This window comes from Mustela nigripes, chromosome 2, assembly GCF_022355385.1.
Source record: "Mustela nigripes isolate SB6536 chromosome 2, MUSNIG.SB6536, whole genome shotgun sequence".
Lineage (NCBI taxonomy): Eukaryota > Metazoa > Chordata > Mammalia > Carnivora > Mustelidae > Mustela > Mustela nigripes.
Window position 1 is genome coordinate 52543841 of NC_081558.1, and position 14679 is coordinate 52558519.

Consider the following 14679-nt stretch of genomic DNA (forward strand, 5'->3'; position numbering starts at 1 on the left):
TGTCCGTTAGGAGAGAAGGATAAGGGGACAGTGTCCCTGGCAGAGGGAACTGCATATGCAAAGGTCCAGAGGTTGTAATCTTTTGAGGGAGCACTAAAAGTAGCCTCATGGCTGGATGCAGGCAATGAATGTGGAAGGAATCCAAATTCTAGGTTCTCTGCACCAAGAGAGGATAGAAGCATCAGTGGATATTGAGCTGCTACTGTGTGCAGGGCTCCAAGGGACAACAGTCCCTGGATCCACCAAAAGGAGAGTGGTAAGTATCTGCAAGGAGGCAGGAACAAGACCTACAAGGGGATTTCAGGGAGAAGTAATCACAACCATTTGGCTTCCCGGAGGTGGTAGCATTTAAGATCGTCTTCAACCCTCAATTAGGATCTTGTCGATTGTGAAGGGAGAAAAAGGAGATTCCTTGTGAATGGCGCCTGAATAATCAAAGTATATTGAGCAGACTCTGTGCACCAGCTCACTAGCTTGCTTTCTCCTAGCAACGCTGTCAAGGTGGATGCTATTATGATTCTCATTTTATGGATGAGGAAACTGAGGCCAGGGAAGGTGAGGTCACTTGGCTAAGATCTGTCCAGCTGCAAAGCCTGCATGTTATCCAAAACGCTGCAGGCTGTGGAGAAATGTTTATTGGGCTGTGTCCTCAGGGACAGGCTCCGCCTCCAACCATCTTTTGGGTGGTTGCCTCTTTGGAAGTGGCCTTCTGTAGAAGCATGAAAGTATTGATCCCATATGACACACACAAATATTTGAACATTTGGCAGCGAAGCCACAGCCAAGGATCTGCCCCAGCGTGACTCACGGGCAGGGTAACAAAACGATCTTATGTCCTATTATCTCCCCTGAGGTTTATTGTGGTTTTTCAAGTGATTACACACATTAAAGCTGCGGCTCTTTAGCTAATGGGGGAATTTCTGGCATGGAGGGGGGTGTGGTTAAGATAACAGCATCCCTTCAGAAAACAAAACAGGAAACTCTGTTTCCCCACAGGGGAGATTTTCTCAGGTGGAAGGGATGCTTCTCTGTTTTACTATAATTCTGGAGAAATTCGAAGAGGGAATTCTGTTGTCCACGGAGACAGTTCACTACAAGCAGCAGATGGGGGTTCAGGGTAGGAGGCCTGGGCAAGGCAGTGGGGAGTGAGGAGACTTGTGCGTGGCCTTCGCCCTAAGTCCCTCCCCCAGCAGCCTGGTGACTCGGGATGGGCCGAAAGGCATGCTGTCTTTTTAATTTACAGGTAGGTGAGTAACCTGGGGCTTAGAGAGGGAAAAGGGTTTGCCCAAGGTGACCCAGAGGGTGGGTGACAGATCTCAGCATCCTGATCCCCAGATCAGGTCTCTTCCCACAGCATCACCTGTGGCCCAAAGGGAGGCCACCAGAGATGGCAGAAAACCCCAAAGGGGCAAGATTAATGAGCTGAATGGCTCAGTGGATTTGAAATGGCCTAGGTGGAGCTGGGATTCCCAGCTTTGCTCCTCTCCTGCTGTGTAACTTTGGGCTAGTGACTCTCTGGGCCTCTGTTTCCCTACATGTCAGTGATTAGCATGCTGCCAGTGCTCCAAAATGTTGCAGGAAGTCATCGACTTCTGACTCTTCCATCACACTGCAAGAGGCTCTCACTCAAGTCACTGCCTCTCTCTGGGCCTCGATTTACCCATTTCTAAAGCAAAAGGACTTGACTAGGTATTATCTAAGGGTCAACTCCAATCGGAAGCCCTGTAAATATGACTTCCTGAATTACCTCAAGTCAGGGAAGGAGGAAGACCATAACAATAATAGTACCAGTAATAATTTCAACCATTTATTGGGTGCCTCCTGTGGGAGCTCTGCTAGGTGCTAGCCCACCCCATGTTCCATCCACAATGCTAGAGCAGCTCCCTGCTCATCTCCTGGCTTCTGGTCTTCCACCCTTCAATCCATCTTGCACATCTGGCCAGCCTCAGCTCTCTTAGACCTTACCTTTCACTTCTGCTTCAGCACAGTCAATGGCTCCCCAGTGCCCCCAAGGTCAAGTCCAATTCTTTAATGTGCTCAGGCCATGCCCTTCTAGTGGAATTTCCTATCAACTGTATTGTCTCTTTGCCTGGTCCTCTCCTGTGCCTGGTACTCGGAGGTGCTTAATAAACATTTGTTAAGTGAATGAACACGTGGGTGTAATGTTTCTCTAAATTAGGCTACTCAAACTTTAGTCATTTGCAAACCACTTATAAGAGTTTTGTGAAATCTGTGCATCATGTCTATTTTTATTTACCTAAATATTTTTCGTTTTTAGATTAAATAAATGTATCCCAAAAGGAAATTGTACATCATGCTATAACTAGAAGATCAGTATTGCTTGCCAGAAATAGGTCTCCATTAAAAGAAACGCAAGGACAAATGAGCCAAGCATTCAATTCTAACTAGATATTGTTGTCTACCAAGGCTGGCATCCTAGGGCTTATCTCTCTCTTAAATGGGATTGGTCAGTACTTTGGAGAGGTGTTAATGAAAAATTAGCACCAACCTGAGACTTACCCATGAGCAGAAATCACAAGAATGTTACAAGGAGATGAACAGAAAAGAGCTTTTCCCTTCCAAATTATTCCACTCCTCTGACAATTATCCTAGCTAGCACCCCTCGTTGCCAGGCCACATTCTGGAAACGCTACTTAATGGAACCCACCACGCTAGTCCATGGGGGACACCTGTGAGTTCTCTGGAAGATTTTAACTGGGGATTTTAAGAAGGACATGAAGGTCCTCCATACACCAACGTCAGCTTTCTAGTACAACGGCTCTTACCCAAACCCCACGGCACAGGTGACAGTTTTCAGAACTCCACTGAGATAAGAGTTTGTTATTTGAAACCATCTGCCTGATGGAATAAAGAGCTCCCATCATTGAAGATGTGCAGACAGATGCTAGACAGTCATGGGGGGAGAGGGGACCGGGAGCAGGGAATATTGTGAAGATAATTCAAGCATCAGATGGCAGCCGATGAAACTGACCTGACAGCCAGGATTTGCTTTGGTATGTAGGCAAAACACATGTACTGAAATGAAAACAGCAGAGAATGAACTTCTGATCAGGAATCTAGAAAAAAAAGAGAGAGAGAGAGAGAGAGAGAGAGACAATTGCAAACAAGGTGGTCCAGGAGACCTAAAGGCAGGATGGAAGTGGGAAGATGGAAGTGCTTATGATTATTTCTTTATATAGGTGATGCTTCATGTTTCTCAATCCAGCCCTGGATTCATCAGGACAATTTTGATTTTAAGCACCGGAAACTGAACTCAAACTTGCATAATTGACTAAAAGGAACTTAATGGGTTTTTTAAAATAACTATACAGCCTTCAGGCATGTCTAGATTCAGATACTCAGACGTTATTCATCAGAACTCAGTCCCCTCTCCATCTCCCAGCTCTTCCGTACTCTATGCTGGTTTCATTTTCAGGTAAGGTCTGCTCCAGGTGTGACAAAGTACTGACCAATCCCATTTAAGAGAGAGATAAGCCCTAGGATGCCAGCCTTGGTAGACAACAATATCTAGTTAGAATTGAATGCTTGGCTCATTTGTCCTTGCGTTTCTTTTAATGGAGACCTATTTCTGACAAAAATGGCTGCTAGCAGCTCCAGGCTTAAGAGCTGTGGTAGAGATCAAGCTTGTGTTTGACAACAGTTTTAGCAAAAGTCCCAGGAAGAGTTCTCACCGAGCCAGTCGATGTCATGTGTTCCATCCCCCCTTCCCCACAGAGGTCAGGGTGCTGTACTCTGGCCCTGCTTGGGCCATATGTCCAACCCTGGAAGGAGGGAACCCCACCCAGCCACAGGAATGTGAGTGGAGGAGGGCAAGTTCTCCAAATAAAAACTGAGGTGCTATCACCTAAAAAGTTGAAATGAATGTCAGGCAAGCAAAAACAGCTTCCATTTTAGTTAGCCTCTTATCCTCCCTCAAAGCTGTGCCCCACATCTCCATCCACACATCTCCTAATCATCCTTTGGCCCTCAGTTCAAATAGCATTTCTTTGAGGAAACCTTCCTGAACCACCCGAAGCTGGTCTGAGTTCCCCCCTGAAATGTATGCTCCTGGAAGAGCTAGTCACCCTGGGCTTATCTGGCCCATCTCCCATGCTGACCAAGACCATCCTGAGGTTTCTCTTGTCTACCACTGTGTCCCTGGAGCATAGGACGGTGCCTGGGAGGTAGAAGCACAATATATATTTATCTGAAGTACCAGTGGAGGTTACAAGCATATAGAAGCTGGTGACCTGTGAAGGGGGGAGGGATGGATGGAAGACATCAAGAAAGGTATCAGGATTCCATGCTTGTGGGTGAGTGTGGGCAAAGAACCAGGAGAAGCCAGGGTGGCCTTGGGGAGCACTGTGTGTCATGGGATGCCAGGATGGATGACCCAAGCGAAGGGCAAGGTGGCGTAGAGGATAGCAAGTCAATCAGGAAATGCCAGCCTAGGGGAAAAGAGAGGAGGCAAAGAGTAGGTCAGGGCTGGAGAGAAGGAATCCTTTCTATGAGTCCTTGGGGGAACGGAGAGGGAAGGGCAGTCATGGCCCCATTCCCAGGAGCCTTTATGAAAATGGAGGTGGATGGGGGCGATGTCAGGACTTGGCAAAGGGGAGGGAAGGAGTCCTCAGGCACTGGGTTGGGACCCGCTAAGAGAGACGCTTCTCTGGGACAATCCCTCAAACCTCAGAAACTGGAAATAGGAAGATGTCTTGGGGGTTCTGAGGTCATCCCTTGGGTGTTGTTCCAGGCTCTTTCCCCTTTTTAGTAGTCTGTTTATCCATCTGTCCATCCACGTACATAACGACTTGTGTTTCTAAGACCAAGCCTTGGTAGCAAACTGCCCCTTCCTGCCACAGGCACACCCCCAGCCTGGCACCAAGAGCCAGTTAGTTAGCTTCAGGTCAGAAGTTGTGTTCCCCTCCTAACAGGAAGCAGGAGGCTGACCCGCCAAGAGAGGAGAGTGGGCCAGGAGCCCACTGCCACCCCCACCTCCACTGAGGAGGCCTTGTGATCTACAGAGGGAAAAAGGTGCCAGAAAGAGAAATAAAAAGGACAGACCAACAGAAGTGGTCTGCAAGGCTGGAAAGAAAAAAGCCAAGAGGTAAATCAGTGATGAGAAGGAATGGGAAACAGACCAAGACACGCGGGCTGAGGACCCTAGGGCAAGGCAGGAAAGAGGCCAACTGACAGAAGAAGGAATAGGGGAATGGGAAGAGGAGGGGGAGAGGGGAGCAGGCGAAACGGATGGAGGTGGGCTGGCAGAGCGGGAGAGAGAGGAGGGAGAGGGGAGGGAAAGCAGGAAAGAAAAGAGGAGGAGGGGAAGAGGGGAAGAGGGGAAGAAGGCGGGATGGAGAGAGAAGGGGGCAGAGGAGGGGAACGCAGAGAGAGCAGCGGCGACCGCAAGGAGAAGGAAGGGGGGAAGCTGCCGGCAAGGAGGCTGCGGGGTGGGTAGAGTGCGGCGCGGGCCAGGGGGTGGAGGGAGCGCGGGCGGGGGGCGGGCGGCCGGCGACGCCCCTCCCCGGGCTGGGCGGGCTCCCGGAGCAGTGCCCCGCCCCCCGCCCGCGCGCGCTCCCGCCCTCCGTCCCTGGCTCCCCCGCCCGGCCCCTTCCCGGTGTCCCTCCGCCCGCCCTCGGAAGACCGAGCGAGCGGCGAGGTTGCGGGCGAGCCGCGCGGCGCGGAGCCGAGGAGCCGAGGAGCCGACAGCGCAGCGCGGCCGGAGTCCGGAGCGGCCCCGCGCCCGGAGCGCACCGGTGCGGCCGAGCTGCCCGCGCAGCGCCCGCTGCGGGCAGCGCCAGCCCGGGCCGCAGGTAGGAAGGGGCGGCCGGCGTCGGGGCGCGGGGCGCAGAGCCCCGGACGGCCCGGGCAGATTCGGCCGGGCGGGGTGGGGGCGGGCATCCGGATTCCAACCCCCGCGCCTCCCCTCGGCTCGTCTCAGGGCTGCAAGAAGGAGCCCGGGACGCCGCTCCCACCGCCGACGTGAGCCCGGGCGATTCACCCGGGGTGCGCGGGGGGCATGGGGACTCGCGCGAGCGTCGCGAGAGTCCTCCTGCCCCTTCCCTGGCGCGGAGTCCCCTTGCACCTCCTAGCTGGCGCTGGATTCTCCTAGTTGGAGCCGTCGAAGCGCCGCGTCCATTTATTTCTCAGGGGATGGCGGGACCCCGGGAGTGAATAATTCGAAGAGCTTTTGCGGAGGACGTGGCCACTGGTCGGTCTCGGGGTCAGATGCGCCGAGGTAGAGCCCGTGCGCCTCATTTATTCTCTAAGGGCTCTGGGGCGAGCGACTTGGGGGTGGGTCACCCGCTTCCCATCCTGGGGCAGCTCAAGCTCTGGGGAGACGTTGGCTAAAAAGCATTTACCTCAGTCTGGGCTTAGCGCACACTAGCTCGCGCCGCGCTCTCCACTCCTTTCCCTGAGGAATGTGGGGTGAGGGGACTCCCTCCGAGGGTTTGAGGACAGTGTCCCCTTGTCGCCGCAGAAACTGTTTTCACCTTCTTGTGTCCCGCATTTTCTCACTGGGGATGGGGAAAGGGAAACTGCCTGCCAGGGTTACTTACCTCAGGGCAATGACCCTTAGGTCTCCGTGTCTGGTCCCTTTGTGCCCACCATCCCCTATGGGGGGCACCCACAGATGCCCTATTCCAGTTTGACTTAGTCTTCAGACAAGGAACTTAGACCGGGCAGTCCCCCACTGAGGCTCTTAGCTAATCTCTTCCCAAAATAGACATGGACCCCAAGGAGAAAATTGGATTTAAAAAAGCCAAATGATAAAGCCCTGTTTCTTCCCGATATGGGGCTGGAGCGCTCCCTGCGTCTCCTAGAAACCCCAGCCCATGAAGAGCTGAGGTGGAGGGGGAAACACTGAGTAAAATGGCTCCTGAGCTTTGGTGACACCCCCAAATCAGAGGCTGTCAAGTTATGTTGAATGGCCTTTGGGGTCGACCTTCATTTTTCTGTGACACACAAAGTGGGTGTTTGGTGAGAGGGGGTGTTGGGTGCTGGGTATTGCTTAGATTTTTCTCTTTGGGAACTTTGGGAAAAATGTATTCATAAGGGAGTCTGAAAAGACTGCCCCAACTCTCAAAGTCCAGAACAAAGGAGATCAGTGGGAACTACAGGCAACTTGTACCCTCTGTCTCCCTCTTTCTCTCTCTCTCTGTTTGGAGCACTCTCTCTGGGAAGGGTTGACCCAGCCTCTGCTCTGATCAGGGTCTGAGCAGTCTTGGCCCTCCCCCAGGCAGAGGAGGAAGAGGAGACTTAGCCCTTAGAGATACAAGTCCAAGGAGGAGTGGGAGGGACCTTTCCCCAGAGCATCCAGGGCAAAATGGCTGAGCCTCTCTTGAGTCTCGGAAATAAATTGTCAGGCAAGCAGCAAACAAAGAAAACGCTCTCTCTCTCTCCAGCCAAGCGCTGGCTCGGTGGCCAGGGCTTGGAGGACAAACAGTGAGTCCCAGGCCGGGGCACACAGCCGGGCTTGTCTGGCAGAGCCTCTGGAGAGTGGGGCGATTCCTGAGAACCACACGGGAGAGGGGCAGCTGCTGTGGGAGAGGAAGCAGGGACCAGCTCTCTTGTGTGCATCCCTTCATTCTGGGGCTGGAGGTGTGGGAGGTGGGTCCCCAGAAACTTGGGATGGAGCTGAGAGGGGCATCAAGAGGCCCAGAAGGAAGCAACTCAGAGGGTAAAGAGAAAAGAGCAACTCCATCAAAGCCGAAAGAAGCACAATGGCTCTGTCTCTGAGGGATTTCTCATGCCTGGCCATCAGGAACTCCAAATGCCATTTGTTTATGCATGGCCCAGCCCAGAGCAGCACTTACAAAGTGTCTTACAATAAAGCCTGAATGGATGGAAGGTGCCAGCATGGACTGACCTGCAATATCTTTCTATGTCACTGAGCCAGGAGGCTCTGAAAAGTAGACACTGAGACCAGAACCGGCCCTGGCTGGGTTGGCTTTGAGCTGGGGTGCTGCCATTTTCTGGCCCGGTGGTGACCTTGGATAAGTTCTCATCCCCACTGAAAGGAAAGACTGGAGTCCAGTGTGGCCAGCTCATAATTCCTATCATAACTTTGCACAGTAGGTACTCTTCTAATCCCCACTTCGGAGGGGAGGAAACTGCAGTATAGAGAGGGGAAGTGATTTGCCCAAGGTCACCCAGCTAGGAAGAGGCAGGACAGGGATTTTAATCCCGCTCTTCTGATTTCCTGGCCAACACTCAGCCCCACTGTTGGGTCTCTAGGCCTCAGTTTTCACCTCCACAGAATGACATGGAAGGGTGGTTGGGACTGAATGGTGGACAGTTAGGCCTTGGGGTCTGGTGTCTGACCAGTGGCTATTTCTCTACCTCCTGGCATATGCTAAGAGCTTGAATAAAGCACTAATGTCAGATGGCTTCTTGCCATCACATGAAGACACTGTTCCTAGGCTTGGCTGTGAGCTCAGCAGCTGAGACAGAGCTGTTTCAAGACACTTGGAATTCGGAGATGGCTTTCTCCGTCCTCTCTTAGCACGTATATGCATCACAGGCCAGGTGCCAGTCATTAAGCTTTGTCCACCACCTCTAGCCCCCTGCATCTGAAGTCCATCCCCAAGTCTGCCCCCTTTGTCCTTGGGAGGCCCTCTCTGTCACCTGGCCTCAGGTGTGCCCAGCTTCCTTGCTTTTGATCACTGAAGCTACACCACCCCAGCAGCCCTGTCCTTCCATCCCTCCTCCCTCCGCTGTAGCTACAGGACAAAACCCAGTTAGAGCCCCTTAATCGCCTTATTCCCCAGAAGGAAATGGAGATGTGAGTGTCAGCAGGCATGATTTTGCCCGTTTCAGACTGCCCCTTCAATTTCCCTGTTGCGCAGTCTCCTGAGCTTCTCTGTCTGAGCTTCTCTGTGCCCAGAGAACAGTGGACAGAGCCCAGCCCCTGCCAGGATGAAAACAACCTTGAATTGACTCCAATTGCAAAGAGCAGCGGGGGCCCCTCTTGGTGAGGAGATTGGCTTCTCCGTAGCATTCCTCTGCACTCTCGCCTCAAAGGGACCCGGTGCATGTGTTTCTTTGTGTCGCCTTTTTGCCCCTTTCCCTGAAGGTGGCTGGGAGATGGAGGGAAAGAGTGTGTGGTATCTAAGAGCAGGAAATGGCTGGGAGGCCAGATATGGACCCCGAAATAGGGCTTCCCAGGAAACGTGCCTCCAGGAGCTTTGTGAACATGTAACATCTTCACTTGGAGCTCACCTGCCGACCTCAGAGCCAGGGGGAAGGTCAGCGAGAGAGTCAGTAAGGAACCCAGCTAATAGTAGGGATAAGGGCTGCCTGGCGTAGATGGTAGGTGTGAACACAAGCTGTGATATTTCAGCACAGACTTGGATTCAGTCACAAACAGCAAAAAGAAAAAAAAACAAACAAACACACCCCACTAAATATTATTCCAGCGATAATATCATCAATAATAATAATAATAGCTAACAGTTATTGCACGTTGATGATCTGCCAGGGAATGTGCTGTGTGCTTTACTTACATCATTGCATTTAATTTTCACAAAACCCCGTGGGGTACATAGGATTGTCCCTGTGCAGGTAAGGAAACCGAGAGGAAGAGAGGTGAGGGCGCTTGCTGCAGGATTGCTAGGCTAGTAAGTGGCCCCTGGAGCCCCAGCTCAGCAGCCCTATGTTGACATCCCAGCCCCAGAAGAGCTCCCCCCCACCCACCCCCCCCAGTGCTGCTCACTTGGCAAGGACCACACACCCCATTTATGGAGCTGCACGGTTGGAAAGTACTCCCCCCCCCCCTTTTCCAACAATTGAGCTTTGCCACAGCTCTGGGAGGCTGGTGGTGTTCCTTAGGGGAAGCGGAGGCAGGGAGAGATGAGTTTGTGCCTGAGGTCCCTCACCTGCTAGGGTGCAAACTGGGATCTGCACTCAAGTGCCCTGGGATCTGCGACTTAGTGTCCTAAGTCTTTGTGAGCTAGACTTCCAAGTTCATTGAAAGCTGGCTTCAATATTGTGCACCCAGCCACCTTTCCCTAACTCTTAGGTGTCCCCCAATTTGTCTCCTACCCTCTCACTGCTCTGGAAGCCATTGAGAGCAGGCGACTAAGTCAGTCAGCTCCGTTTACCGTGATCTGACATGACACGAAAAGCGGCATCCAATTTGATGTGAGCCGCCTGCATCGAATGGCCTTCTATTTTTACATTTGTCACAAATTGGAAATTACAAGGAGGCCAGGTCTTGCTGAGTGATTGGCCGTGGCTCTTTGAAAGCAGGGGGTATGCAGCTAGGTGGAACAGGCCACATTAGGGTGTCGGGGGCCCTCTTGGCTCCAAGAGAGGCCCCCAGCTTCCGGGGCCGGATGGAATCCTGGCATACAGACCTGGCTGGAGGATGCAGGAGTTGGTGGCTGTCTCAGATGGTGACCTGCAGCTCTGCCCACCTGTCAGTGCACAGAGTCTGCAAGATCAATGTTGCATGCCAGCTCCTAACACAACTGAGCCCTGACCAGAGGGATGTTCAAGGTCAAAGACACCCCGAAAAACGTTGACAGCAGGCTGTTTTGGTACCTTATTGTTTGGTAAGGAGGTTCTGTCCAGGGAGAGGGCAGCAGCCACGGGAGGTGAGCAACAACATTTGGTATCAGAATTGCAGTTTGCCGAAGCTTAGTGCCGAGAAAACTCCGGATCATCAGAAAAGTACTTTGGAGTTTGCGGAAAAATGTTCCTGAAGCTGGTGTGTCTTTTGATCCTATAAGTATTCCAGGGGAAGAAAATAAGGTCCTTGATATCCTGGAGAAGAATCCTATGTCAAACAAAAAGAGACATTTTTTTTAAAGCTAGTTTTCTCGTAAAGCCCAGGTCAGAATGACCTTGATTCAAATGAGGTCTCTGTGTACACACATGAGTTCATGCACACTTAACACTTAGGTAGAATTTTTTTTTTTTTAAGATTTTATTTATTTATTTATTTGACAGATGGAGATCACAAGAAGGCAGAGAGGCAGGCAGAGAGAGAGGAGGAAGCAGGCTCCCCGCTGAGCAGAGTCCAATGCGGGGCTCGATCCCAGGACTCTGGGATCATGACCTGAGCTGAAGGCAGAGGCTTAAACCCACTGAGCCACCCAGGCGTCCCAACACTTAGATAGAATTTTATAGTTGAAATTTGCAATAGCCCCGGGGGTTCCAAGTGAAACTGTTATTGTTGTTGTTATTATTATTATTATTATTGCCATTATTATCTCCATCCTTTGGATGGGGAAACTGCAGCTCAACAAGCCCTGAACACACTTATTCCTGACCTCTGGATTGCCAGCTGATGGGATTCACTTTGATGAAACCCAAGTTCAAATTCAGCAGGTTGCCCCTTGAGAAGGAGCCCAACGAGCCCGATCTGTGGCGGGCAGCACCCCAGCCACACAGGGACTGACGGCAGGATCGTGTGGGAAGGCACAGCCATGCAGTGTGGGAGAGAAGGCCCCCGGCATCGTTTTAGTCTTCCCTGTTGTTTGAGCTCCGGCCAGAGGCTAACATGTCCTCAGTTATGCCCAGAGTTTGTGGAGTCTGACGTGTGCTCATTTGGCCAGGGGGCCCCCAGCAGTAGCCAGATTTGGGAGGAAAGGAAGGGATGATTACTCTCAGACAGTGCTTGAATATCGAGGTGATTTTGGATGAAAACAAATATACCAGGGGCCCTGTGAGGTTGTCTAGAAGGATCTCAGGGCCCTGGCAACCAGGAAGCATGTGGGGCAGTATTCCTAGGTGAGCCTTGGGTTGTTTGGGACCTGCTGGAGGAGCAGGCTGATTAGTTCTGAGTCCTTCCCGGACAAGAGGGTAGAAAAGGGGGGGGGGTGTCAGTCAGTTCTTCTGGCCATTACCCCCAGTTCCCCTCTGCTCTTGCTGGAGATGATGAAAAATCACAAGTTCTGGGAGCTTCCTACTAGGGTGTTGGGGGGTGGGGATGCCTGAGAGTTTGACTCTCCCCCCCCAACCCAGCCAGCTTTTCCCCAGCCACTGAGTTTGGCACACCCCCTGGGCACCAGTCCTGGGCCTGAGGCAGATGAGAAAGATGCTAGGCGTAGGGGGTCTAGGTTCTACGGTCTCCTTGGCCAGAGGAAGATCTGGAGGCTGAGGGAGATGGAGTCACTTACCCTGGCTTGCACAGCAGAGTTTGAACCCAAGCCTTGCTGATGCCAGCCCCCATATGCCTTTTAATGCTTACCACTAACTCTGGAAAGCACCTGAATAGAGGTCACAGTGGAGGAGACAGGGGCTTTGTCTCACTGAGGCAGAATGTCAGCTATGCAAAATAAAAGTGACCAAAGCCAAAGGCTCCCATGCCCTTGTCCTGGGTCCAGTTCCCCTGCTGCCCGAGTCCCTTTGCCCCTTTGCTCTCATGTCAGATGTCCTCAGAACTTGAGATCACCTAGGATTTAAAAAAAAAAAAAAGTGAGCTTGGGAACAGGGAAGAAGTTGTCATACCGAGAGTATTATATGAAGATGGAATTTAACTGCATACATTTTTAACAGGTTGGTAGCAAATGATCAGATAGCTACAAGCCCTTTCTGGCCTTTGAGCTCTGGTTGTGATCCCATGATCCAGGCACTGAGCTGAGGACTTGACAAGCACTATTCTAGGATCCTCCATAAGAAAAATGAGGCCCAGAGCTCACATGGTTGCCCAGGGGTGTCCCACTGATGTGCTGCAGAACTGCAACTCAGATCTAGGTCTGCGGGACCCAGAGGCCTGTGTTTGCACTCCGGGATGGCCTTGAACTTGCAAGGAATAAAGGGCAGCGTCCTTACCCCTCTCTGGACTTTGCTTTCTCAGTCCATAAAGCCAAGGGATTTGGACTGGACTGGACGATGGGCTGCTCCCCAAGCCGGGCGCCGGTTCTCCAGGCAGGGGAAGGGTGGCTGCACGCCCCGTTTCCTCCTCCATTTCCCCCATAATAGCCTCCCGAGACTAATGACTGGGGAAGATAAGAGCCCTTTCTCCAAATGGCAGTGAATGCCACTAATGACAGAGCAGATGCAGCACTGTTAATTATGCCACGGGTATTAAATGAAAATGCCAACCCGGGATGAGTTTAATAGCGCCACTGGGCTGGCTGTGGCCATGCTGAAAAGCGGTGCTGTGGACCCAGGCTGAGGCAGAACCACCCCCTCCCCAACTGCAGGGCCAAGACAAGAGCAACAAAGCCTATCCACACTGGTCCCCTCCCTGGCATGGGGTCCACAGTGGCACTTTGTGGCTAGGGATGTTGGTGGCCACTCTGGAACATTTTCATAGAGGCCTCTGGGGGCCTAAACAGGTTACCTTCAGGGGTAGCAGCGGACAAACAACTGTGCCCGGTAAAATTTTGAGTACCTTCTATATGCCACGTCCGACCGTAGATTGTGGAGACAAATCAGACATTGTTTCCAGCCTTTGATGAGCTGCTCACAGTCAAAACTGTACATACCCTACCAGCAGGAATGCAGTGTCTTCTGGCATCTCTGGTGCCCAGCATAGTGGGACACATCGTAGGTACTTACCTCTTGCTTTTTGTGATCTACAAGTCTTTCTCAGTGTGAGCAAGAGGCCACAAGCTGGGGACCAGAGCACATTCAGCTGTGGGCTGACGGGGAGGCACGACAGGCAGGTGGACCGGCTCTTTTTCCCTGGCAAACCAACCTGGCCTTCCTGGACAGCTGGACTTTACACCTGCTGGGTGACCATGGACAATCCTTTTGCCCTCTGAGCCTCTGTTTACACATTTTCAAAATGGGGAGAATAGGGGCTGTGATGGCTGCAGGCAAAACTGTGTCTCTTAACCAACCCCAGCTCTGAACTCAGAGATTGCATAAACATCTGAAAAGTGACATTCTGGTGGGCAATTCAGTAGAAGGAGAGTGTTTGGTCACTAAAGTAGCTTCTGGTTCTTCTCATGGATATAGGATATTACTTAAACCTCCACCCACTGTCTAGTGGCTCCAGTTCCCTGCCTTCTGCTTCCTGGACCTGGAGAACTGTTTCTTAGGTTTTTCTAGGCGAGAGAAAGTCACAAAATCCACTCCTTTCAGACCCCCCTGTGTTATAGATGAGTAAACTGAGGCCCAGAGGGGAGGAGTCCTAGGACCACAGGCGCTAGGACCGAAAGCTTCTAACCCCTAACCCAGTGCTCTTTCCCCTGCCCCAAGCCAGCCCAGCTTCACTGTTGAGAAATTATTAAATAGAGTTGGTGGAAGGACTCTGGTTGCCGTGACAACGGAGCCTGTGTCCTCGGGAGATAATGGCGTTGTACAGGCAGAGTGATGTGTGTTGAATGCTGATTCGGGACCTGCTGGAGGAAGTGAGCAAGAGTGCAGAGGGGACTGGGTCTGGGGTTTGAGCTTCCCCAAAGAGACTGAAGCTGGGTGGATGGAGAGAGCTGTGGGGGACACTCATCTCCCCTAGTTCCATCCTTCCCACAGCCTTGGCAGAAAAGGATAATTACCAGCCCTTCGTGGAGGTATGACGTAAGGCAAAGAGAGGTGGCCTGACTCTTCTTCACCCAGGTCACACAGCCAGGGGAGAGGTGGAGCTGGGATCTAAATTTCAGACTGGTGACTGAAGACTAGGCCCCGGGGCGGGCCTGGAGCAGCACCTGGAGAGTACAAGCAATTGGTGGGAACCGGAAGGGAGCCGGCCCTGAGCTCTGCACTCAGGGCACCTCAACCCCTCCA

General features: G+C 52.1%; 1 protein-coding gene across 3 annotated transcripts in view; it reads left to right on the forward strand.

The window, feature by feature from the left end:
* The first annotated feature begins 5428 nt into the window (after positions 1-5428).
* SLC6A1 (solute carrier family 6 member 1) overlaps positions 5429-14679 on the forward strand; it is a 43664-nt gene continuing 34413 nt past the window's right edge. For 2 of the 3 annotated variants that reach the window (XM_059390334.1, XM_059390336.1), the window contains exon 1: positions 5599-5810. The gene's annotated coding sequence lies outside the window, so the exon portion shown is untranslated. Of the gene's footprint in view, positions 5448-5598; positions 5811-14679 lie in introns of those variants that run through there. The other variant, XM_059390335.1, reaches the window with a different exon arrangement.